Raw genomic sequence first — 10,758 nt, 5'->3', positions numbered from 1 at the left:
AATTAAAATATAGGTTATTAAGTATGGAATGTCCGATTTCCTTGAGTACTAAGTTTGAGAGTTGATATCTCTGACATTTCACTTTGATACTTCTAGTTTGTTTGTTTTTATTGTGAAGGTACATCCTCATTCTTTCAAATGTATGGTTTGACTTGTGGTTATCTTTCAAATTTTTTTTAGAGCAATTTTTGTGAAACCATGGAGAAGTCAAAAATTCATGTTATTTTTGAATATGAGTTCCATTGTGGAACCAATGCAGCACATACAGCTAGAAATGTCAATGAAGTGTCTGGGAAGGATGTGGCTAATGAACACACAGTGTGTCAATATTTTGAGAAGTTCCATTCTGGTGATTTTAATCTTGAACTGAACCATGTGGCCAATCTGAGACCAAGGTGGATGATGATGAGTTGAAAGCTGTAGTGGAAGCGAATCCATCTCAACCTAAGTGTGAATTAGCAGCAAGGTTTGACCTCACTATTCCAACAATATTGGACCATTTGAAACAAATTGACAAGGTAAAGAAGCTGTGTAGATGGGTACCGCACGAATTAAATGAGTGTCACAAGAGAAATCGTTTTGAAGCTTACCTTTCTTTGCTATCACAACATAAAGGCAAACCATTTCTACACCATATTGTTATATGTGATGAAAAATGGATTGTTTTTGACAATTGCACGCATTTGGCACAATGGGTGGATAAAGATGAAGTGCTTAAACACAGTCCAAGCCCAAATAGGCATCAAAAAAAGCTAATGATGTCTGTTTGGTGGTCCAGCACTGGTATTATCCACTATGGCTTCGTGAAATCTGGTCAGCTGATTACAGCGGGTATCTACTGCAACCAACTGGATGAAATGATGATGCTTGCGATTAAGCAGCCAAGATTTGTCAATAGACACAGGCAAGTCCTCTTGCAAGACCACATGTTGCAAAAAAACAATGCTGCTCAAACTGCAGAAGGTGGACTTGGAAACTGTCAACCACCATATTCACCAGACCTTGCACCAACTGACAACCACTTCTTCCAGGCTTTGGACCACTTCTTGCAAGGAAAAATATTCACTTCTCAACAAGCTGTGGAAAATGCCTTCTCGATTTCATCGCCACTCGCTCTCCAGGCTTCTTCACTGCTGGCATAAACAACCTACTGTTAAGATGGCAAAACTGTGTCGATAGTTTAGGCATACACTTTGATTAATGTACTGCTTCTTATTTGAGATATAACGAATTACACTTTTGATTCAAAATTGGACATTTCATATTTAATGGCCTTATACATTTTAAACACAAGGGAAATTATGCACATCCGGGCTAGTGAGGGTGGCAACCAGATCAGTGCCAAGTTGGTGGGAGGCAATCAGTGATCAACACAGAGTGGACCCCTCTCTACATACTACAGAGACAGCAACCTGTAGCTGAACCACATCTCCATGTACTACAATGAAGCCACAGGGGCAAATATGTTCTTTGTGCAATCTTGTTGGTTTTGGACTTTGGGCCCTTGGCTTTTTTTCCGGCGGTTTTTTTTGGTTTTTCGGCTCGGCCTTTTTTTTTTTTGTTCGTTGGGGCGGCCACCGGTTGGGCCAGGGGCCCTTCCCCGGGGGGGGCCAGGTTGGTTGTTTCCCTCTTTTCGTTGTTGGGGAGGGGGGTTGGGGGTTGGGGGTTGGGCTTGCTTGCAGGGCTTCCAGCCGACCTCTTTGCTGGACGGGGACATGAGCTCTGGAATGGACACCCATTCCAGCAAGATCCAGGAGGAGTATCCTGATGTATCATGAACACTCTTAGTGTGGTGCCCTCGCCCAAAGGGTCTGACACTGTGGCTGAGCTGTACAACCCACCCTCTCCATCCATCTGTTGGTAGAGAACGCTGATGAGACCTACTGCATTGACAACAAGGCCCTTTATGGCATCTGCTTCTGCAGCCTCACGCTGACCAGGCCGATCCACGAGGACCTGAACTACCTCATCTCAGCCCTCGCGAGCGGGGTCACCACCTGCCTCTGCTTCCCTGGCCAGCTCAACACTGACCTCCACAAGCTGGCAGTTAACAGAGTGCCCTTCCCACCTCCCCGTTTCTTCACGTCAGGCCTTGTCCCTCTCGCCAGCGTGGAAGCCAGCGGTACTGAGCTCTCACCCTGCAGGTCTTTGATGCCAGGAACATGGTGGCTGCCCGTGACCCTGCCATGGCCGGTTCCTCGCCGTGGCTGCCATCTTCTGCGGACGGATGTCCATGAAGGAAGCAGAAGGCAGACACTCAACGTGCAGAGCAGGAATAGCAGCTGCTTCTTCGTGGAGTGGCTCCTCAGCAACGCCAAGACGGCTGTCTGTGACATCCCGCCTCGCGGCCTCACAATGGCGGCGCCTCTCCCCGCGGCCCCTCAGGGCAGCCGCGGCCGGGTCGCGGGCGCGGGCGAGACGGAGCCCTCGGGCTGAGCGCAACGTGAAGGAGAAGGAGCCCGTCTCCGAGCACCAGGACGCCACGCAGAAGGAAAGAGGATTTCAGCGAGGAGGCCGGAGGCAGCGCCCCCATCACCTCGGGCTTCTCGATTCTCTCAGCTGCTTCCTCAACTGCCCCTTCCCTGTCCCTCGGAACCGCTCTGCCGCCTGTCGCGTGGAACAGGGCCCGGCACCCAGTGGACGCTCAGTCAATATTTGCTGTCGAATGTCTCCTCGCTCTTCCCACTCCGGGAAACCTAGATTTCTGCCATGCTGGGTAACCCTGTGCTTCCTTCTGGGGCCTGCTCCTCCCATCTGCCCAGTTAACATGGCCCTCTGTTTTCGGAAGAATTTTCCAGGACGCTGGGGCTCTTCCCAGGCCCGTGTAGCACCAACTGGGCGCTCACAACCCAGACGAGGGCCACCACTCTCGGCCCGAGGAGCGGCCGAGGGGGAGAAGGGCAGATGGCAGCGGTAGAGGTTGCTGCGTCGAAGGGAACGGGATTTTCCATTCTAGAACAGTTTGGGAGAGGGAAATACAGTCTATGAAGGTCATAATTTCCAGGTATTTCCATGCTCCCATCTTTCAGCTTCAAGGGAGTTGTCAACAGTGTTATTTTCCTTTGGCGGGTTCTTCGGGGGGGTTCGGCCCCCTTTTGCCGGGTGGGTTCCTTCCCTCTCCTGCCCGACCTCCCTCACATCATTCCTTGCTTTCGCCTGGAGGGGAGAGCGACCAGCCTTGGCCCCTAAGCCTCCAGAAATGCCCTTCCCATTCCCACCTTTTCTTACCCCAAGAAAGGTGCGACATCCCTGACTTGTGTGGAAAGGTGTGTACCATCCCCTAAATATTTGAGCCGGTCCCCAGAGGAGAGGACACGGGACACAGCTCGTCTCTTTAGCTACATCTCATCTCCTCCTTTTCCTGTTGCCTTTTCTTCCTACCCTTGGTTTTGTCCTGTCTTACACTTCAGAATTCTATTTTGTGTTGAACTTGCTGCTTTTTTCATATTTAAAAGATGACATTGCCCCAAGAGCCAAAAATAAATAGGAGTTGAAAAAAAAATATCCAGTGTGCACAGACTGTCTCTCCTTCCTGTCCTGCAGGCCTGATGCACGGATGCAGGCGCCAATGCCTCCTTTGATAATGGTCTGGAAGCTGGAAGAGCAGGAGCTCCTGAGAGTGGGTCTCAGTGCACGCCCTGGCCCCTGAGGACGGGGTGCAAGGGCAGCTCTCTCCACGGCCCACGGAGCAGCCACTGTCACATGGTTTAACTGGGACCCCAAGACAGCAGCATCCGTTGGAGGATCACACATACGTTGTTGCTAGGCAATGTACCTTGAACAATAGAAATACACAGCAGTTTTGCAAACTTCAGAGCAGACAAAAGTCATTGTTTTATGTTCAGCCGTCAGATTGGAATAAAACCTTTGTGAAGCAGAGCATTCCCTTTGTCCTTCGCAAAAAGGTCCTCCTAAGGCACACCTCTGGCAAACCAACAGGGAGGACTACCCCTGGGTCAGACTCCTCTTTGCTAGGGAGTGGAGGAGTCAGCCCACAGGGTCCAAAGATAAGGCCTCTGACACCAGATGAAGAGGCAGAGAGAGGCCCGGTCAGGGCTGCCCGCTGCCAGCCAGAGGGATCGCAGCTCCACACTCCGGGCCAGATTCTCCTCTCAACGCTCCTGCTGGGATCCACGCCCACACAGTGTTTCTTTTAAAGCTTTTATGGAAGCTTTTAAATTTGTTTCACAAAATGTTAACCTGGTTGCATTTTTTATTGTATGTATCTAAGGTGTACAACTGGATGATTTGATTGGTTGCATTTTAAGATTGTTTATTTTTTGCTGCGTGTGTGTACGTGTTTTGTATTACATGAAGTATAACAAAAAGGAAAAGAGACTTCTAAAATACTTCGGATCTCATCTCTACTTTACAATTAAGTATTTTGCTTTCCACAACTCAACTCTTGTATTCGTCAGGGTTCTCCAGAGAAACAGAACCAATGGGATGTACATAGATACAGAAAAGTAAATTTATTATGGGGAATGGCGCATTTCATCATGGAAGTGGAGAAGTTCCGTGATCTGCCGTCTGCAGCTGGAGGCCCAGGGAAGTCAGTGGTGTCATTCAGTCTGAGTCTAAAGGCCTGAGAACCCAGGGAGCTGATGGTGTGAGTCCTGGAGTCCAAAGGCCCGAGACCCAGGAGCTCTGCTGTTCAAGGGCAGGAGAAGATGGATGTCTCAGCTCATGGAGAGAGAAAGAGAGGGAGAAAGGGGGTGGGGGAGAGAGAGAGAGAAATTCACCCTTCTTTCACTTTTCATTCTACCTAGGTCCTCAACAGATTGGATGATGTTTGTCCACATTGGCGACAGGGAATCTCCTAAGCTGATCTCTTCTGAAAACATTCTCACTGACACGCCCAGAAATAATGCTTTACCAGCTCTCTGGGCATCTCTTATCCTGGTCAAGTTGACACACAACATTAACCATCACGACTCTTTATGTCGTATCTTTAGCTGCTATATTGACAACAATAATTGAATCAGTCAACCCACACCAGCACAATATATCAATACAGGTACAGTTTAGTTTAAAAGAGAGGCTTTTGGAAAAGATATTTAAACCCCAAGCCCCGCTTGTCACTAAAGGCAGGGTTTCGGGTCAGTGGGGTAGACATTCAGTGGGTGGCGCTCTTGCGCGGGGCCATCAGAGAGCTCTGCAACGCCACATCCCGACCGCTGCGCAAGGTGGGGAGGATGCCTGCTGCGCCTGGGGCCCAGGTAGCCTGGTGGAGGACCTGGGTCTCAGGCCCCTCGGGCACAAGGTGGGAACCAGGCAGCCTGGCGTCTTGATTTTCAGAGCTCTTCGTACTCATTCTCTCAGTCTCACGTTGGGGTCTAGTCTCTCTAACCAGCTGGCTATTTCTTGACTAGGGTCGGACTTCCTCCACTCCCACCTGTTTCTGTTTCCTACTTTCCACGGACTGCCTCTCTCTTTCCTAGAGCCTTAGAAACAACAACTAGTTAATCTGTCAGTGGCCGTGTCTCTAGTGCTATGGTTTTAAAAAAATTGTTTTTTCCACAGGTGACCCAGGAAACCCTCTTTGAAGGAGCCCTAAATCTGCTTTGCCCTCCCCTGCGAGTCAGCAGTAAATCAGCAGTTTTCGGTACGTTGCCAACCTGCAGTATAATAGAGAAATACGGGAATCGATGAGGAGAACTTGGTTGCTATATTCTTTTTGCAAAAATTATAGACATCAGCGAGGGAAGATAAGCATACGTTATCTCCTAATGAACATTAATATAATTCTTATCTGAAACACAATCTGGAAAATACGGATCCCCAAAGGCTCCCCTAATGGTTGGGGAAAGCAGGCAGTGTCTCCCGAAGACGAAAACTGATCGGGGCACACAGCACTCCCACCCCAGGGTGGCAGCACCCATGGACCCGTGAGGGACTGCACGGCCTCAGGAAGGACACAGAGGAGAGGGACTCAGCCTGGCTCTCCAGAAAGGCCCACAAATGCTCTTGGTGACGAAGCTCAGAATCAGCTATGACAGCCCCTGGAGAAACCAAGAGAAGAAAGTGACATGCAGGAGACAGAGCCTGGGTGGACAGTAGCTGGTACTGCAGGAGGACCACACTTTGGGTAGACAGGCACCATGCAGGAGCCCGTGTGGGTTTCAAAGCTGAATCACCCTTTCTGAGCACTCACTGTGTGTCAGGCATGTACCAAGTGATTCACATGCATTAAGCAGTCACAATAACATTATGAGGGAGAAACCTTTATTTTATGTATGGGGAAACTGAGACACAAAGTGTTAAATAACTTGATAGGACATGCACAAACCAGGGCATGTCCACTCCAGCACCTACATGCTTATCCACTGTACACACTGTCTCCTGGGGGACAAGGACACAGTATTAAATAGTGCCTACAAGGGACACAGTGTCACCTGTCTCATTGCAGGAGCAGAAAAATGGAGTGTGACTGCCCAGGAAAGAAGAGAAGCTTCACTTGATCATCCCATGCAATGGAGACACTACGGATTCCCTCACACCCACCCTTCTGGCTGTCCCCAGGCTTGTCACTTGGTCTCCTTGCCAGACTCCTCCTCCTCCTCCTGGTTATGTACCAGGAGGCCCTCCTTGGCTCTGACCCGGGTGGCTTTTCTGGTCCCTGCCTGTCTCTCACCACCTCTATCAGCCCTGTCCCCTCGTGACTCACAGTTTGCTCCCCGGAACCTCAGGCCCACAGACGCGACCCTGGCTTCCCACGTGCCCAGTCCAGTGAATGGTTCTGTGTCAGTGAAGGTTCGGTCAGAGAAGCAGAACCATGAGGAATGATGTGGAATGTGGGGTTTGCTACAGAGATTGGACCTAATGAAACTGCGGGAACCTGTTAGAGAGTTCACGTACAGCTGTTGCTTCTGTGTCTGGCCAGCCGTTAGGAAGGAAGTGGGGACGTGAAGGACATAAAGTGGAGAGAACAAGGACAAGCTCATGCTCGAGGATGAGCACGGAACCCTCCTGGGCTTCTCCCCACCTCCAAGCCCCCACCTGGTGGGGGACAAGCAGGAGAAGCCGGTGCCGTCGCTGTGGCGCTGAGCACGCCCCTGCCTGGCTGGCGGTCAGGGAAGGCAGGGGGAGTTGGCTGCACAGGCCGGGCTGCCGTCCCACGCCAAGGTGAGCCAGCGGGTCGGGAACAGCGTGCCGGGGCTGCAAAGCTCCTGGTGCCTGAGCCGATATTTGAGTGTAAAAGTGATGTGGCCGCTGCCTCCCTCCACCTGGCAAATCTCAAGAACGGGTCTGCTGGGCTCGTGTCCACACTGACTGACGACAGCCGAAGAAACAGGTGGACTCTCTTTCTGAAACACATGGAAAAGGTGCATCCACATCCTTCGGTAGCTCCTAGAGCCATCCTCCCCTAAGATTGTCTCTCAGCACTGACACACGCGTGTGTCCTTGCAGAGTCAGCTTCTGAGCAAGGAAGCCTGGCACCCCCATGTCCTGAGTGGGTTCAAGTGCGGGATTCCAAGGCCATGGTGCCCAGGCTACAGGCAGCTGCTCAGGGGTGGGGAACCTGTGGCCTTGGGGCCATATGTGGCCTTCTGGGTCCTTGACTAAAGCCTTTGGACTGAATCCAAATTTTACAGGACAAATCTTTTTAATAAAGAGATTTGTTCTGTGAAGTTTGGATTTGGTTGAGGGGCCTCACTTGGGGATCCGGAGGGCCACATGTGGCCTTGAGGACATGGGTTCCCCATCCCTGGCCAAGGTGTCTCTACCCAGACCCCTCAACTCTCCCCTTCCCTCTTCCTCTTTCTCTTTGGGCTGGTGGCCTGGGGCTTCCATTCTTTCTCTCTCTTTTTTTGTCTCCGGTTATAATGGTAATTATAACCACGAAATATCAAGAACATAAGTTCCCTTTGTCCACTGGAACTTTCTACTTGGTTTACCCACCTTTTGATGAGCTCTCATTGTATTCTTAGTCTACATCCCACAATACAGTTATTCAAAGATTCATACAATATCCACTCTCTCATTTCTTATTACCAAGTATAACTTCAACCTTTTCTAACTTTGCTATATTAGAAAACCCAGAATGATTTATCTCTTTCCTTCTGTCTCCCAATAAAGTATATACACACACGTATGTACAGTATCTGGAAAACATTCAGCTAACTCAGGTTTCTGGACCTTAATCAAATGTGTAAGTGGCATAAGCATCCATGTTCTTAGCCTTGGGCTGTGTTTGAGGCAGCGTGTCTCCCTCTGGGCAGGGTTGTGCCTCTACAAGATGCTGGATCTATGTAAATGCCACTCTGTCTCCAATCAGTTCAGCACGTGATTTTGCTGTAGTTCGGTGATGTTATTTTGGAAAACTGCATGAGATCTAACTACAGAATTGAAGAAAATCTGTATTAAAGGATAAAAACAAGCATCAGTGCTGGATTTTTAAAAACTGTGTCTCTTGAAATGATTGCAGACTCACAGGGAGTTTATAAAAATAGTACATAGAGTTTCCTGAGCCCTCACCTTGCATCTTCCAATGGTAACATCTTTTATGACAGTAGTACAGTATCAGAACCAAAAATTTAACATTGATACATTACTGTTAATCTTACTCAGTTTCACTTTTTTAAAACCTGAATTAGAGTATGTGTGTGTGTGTGTGTGTGTGTGTGTGTGTGTGTGTGTAGTTTCATGCAATTTTACCCCGTGTATGGATTAACGTACTATCACCATCAGGATGCAGAAATGTTCCCTGCTATATAGTCTCACCCATCCTCCCACCCTTGCCCCTGTCCCCTAGCAACCACTAACTTGTTCTCTATTTCTATAGTTTTGTCATTTTTAAGATGTTTTTGAATGGATTCATACAGTATGAAACTATGTCAGATAGGCTGTTTTTTCTAAGCAGAATGCCCTTAAGATCCATCCAAGCTGTTGCATGTATCGATAGTTTGTTCCTTTTATTGCCGAGTAACATTCCCTTTTATGGATGTATCAGATTTTGTTCAAGCCTTCATCCTTTGAAGGACATTTGCTTGTTTCCACTTTTTGACTATTATGAATAAAGTTGCTATGAGCATTTGTGTTCAAGTTATTGTGTGAATGTAAGTTTTCATTTCCCACTGCTAGGTTGTGTGGTTAGTGCATGCTTATTTGTTTTTTGTTTGTTTGTTTGTTTTTGAGACAGGATCTTGCTCTATTGCCCAGGCTGGAGTTCAGTGGCATCATCAGATCTCACTGTAACCTTGAACTCCAGAGCTCACGCAATCCTCCTGCCTCAGCTTCCCAAGTAGCTGGGACTACAGGTGCATGCCTGTAGTCACATCCAGCTAGTTTTTCTATTTTTTTATAGAGATGGGGTCTTGCTCTTGCTCAGGCTGGTCTCTGAACTCCTGGCCTCAAGTGATCCTCCTGCCTCAGCCTCCCAAAGTGCTAGGATTACAGGCATGAGCCACCACACCCGGTCAATACATGTTTAGTTTCTAAAGAAACTGTTAAACTATTTTCTAGGGTGGCTATACCATTTTTACTTATCCACCATCTATGTGTGAGAGTTCTAGTTTCTCAACATCCTTGCCAACATTTGGTGTCATGCCTATTTTTATTTTAGCCATTCTTTTTTTCCTTTTGTAGAGAGAGACAGAGTCTTACTCTGTCGCCCAGACTAGAATGCAGTGGTGCTATCATAGCTTGCAGCAACTTTGAATGCCTGAGCTCAAGGGATCCTCCTACCTCAGCCTCCCAAGCAGCTGGGACTACAGGCACATGCCACCACACCCAGCTAATTTTTAAATTTTTTTATAGAGACAGGGTCTTGCTATGTTGCCCAGGCTGGTGTCAAACTCCTGGCCTTAAGCAATTCTCCTCCATCTGTTTCATTTCTTTAAAATTTATCTGTTGAATCTGGAAGTTCACCATATTACATTCCCACCAGCAGTGCACGAGGGTTACAATTTCTCCACATTCTCACCAACACTTCTTATTTTCAATTTAATGGGGGTAATAGTCATCCTAATGGGTGTGAAGTAATATCACATTTTTATTTGCATTTCTCTAGTGAGTAATAATGTTGAGCATTTTTTATGTGCATATTGACCATTTGTATAACTTTTTTGGAGAGATGTCTATTTAAGTCCTTAGCCCATTTTTTAAATTGAGTTGTTTATGGTTTGTTATTATCATTATTGTTAAGTTATAGGAGTTCTTTACATATTTAGGAAATTATACTACATGATTTTTTTTAATGGAGACAGGGTCTCACGCTGTTGCCTGGGATAGAGTGTGGTGGTGTCATCATAGCTCACTGCAACCTCAAGCTCCTGGGCTCAAATGATCCTCCTGCCTCAGCTTCCCAAGTACCTGGGACCATAAGCACATGCCACCGTGCCTGCCTAATTTTTCTATTTTTTGTAAAGATGAGGTCTCACTCTTGCTTAGGCTGGTTTGGAACTCCTGAGCTCAAACAATTCTCCTGCCTTGGCCTCCCAAAGTGCTAGGATTACAGGCTTCAGCCACTGCACCTGGCTAAAATGATTTTAATTTCTTTAAATTTGTTGGGGTTTGTTTTATGATCCAGTTTATCACCTATCTTGATGAATGTTTCATGGTGCTTAAAAAGAATATGCATTATGCTGTTGTTGAAATGTTTTATAAATGTCAATTAAATCATGTTGGTTGATGGTGGTATTCAGTTCTTCTATATCTTTGCTGATTTTCTGTCTAGTAGTTCTATCAATTGTTGACAGAAGGGTATTGTACCCAAACATAATTGTGGCTTTGTCTAGTTCTTTCTCAGTGCTATCT

At 47.5% G+C, this 10,758-nt stretch overlaps 1 pseudogene; it reads left to right on the top strand.

Annotated features, from left to right (window-relative positions):
• LOC105808931 overlaps positions 1 to 2,436 on the top strand; it is a 53,790-nt pseudogene extending 51,354 nt beyond the window's left edge.
• The last annotated feature ends 8,322 nt before the right edge of the window (positions 2,437 to 10,758 follow it).

The sequence above is a fragment of the Propithecus coquereli genome, unplaced genomic scaffold (assembly GCF_000956105.1).
Source record: "Propithecus coquereli isolate 6110/MARCELLA unplaced genomic scaffold, Pcoq_1.0 Scaffold184, whole genome shotgun sequence".
NCBI lineage: Eukaryota > Metazoa > Chordata > Mammalia > Primates > Indriidae > Propithecus > Propithecus coquereli.
Note: the sequence above shows the minus strand (reverse complement) of the source record. Positions and strands in the feature narration are given on the sequence as shown.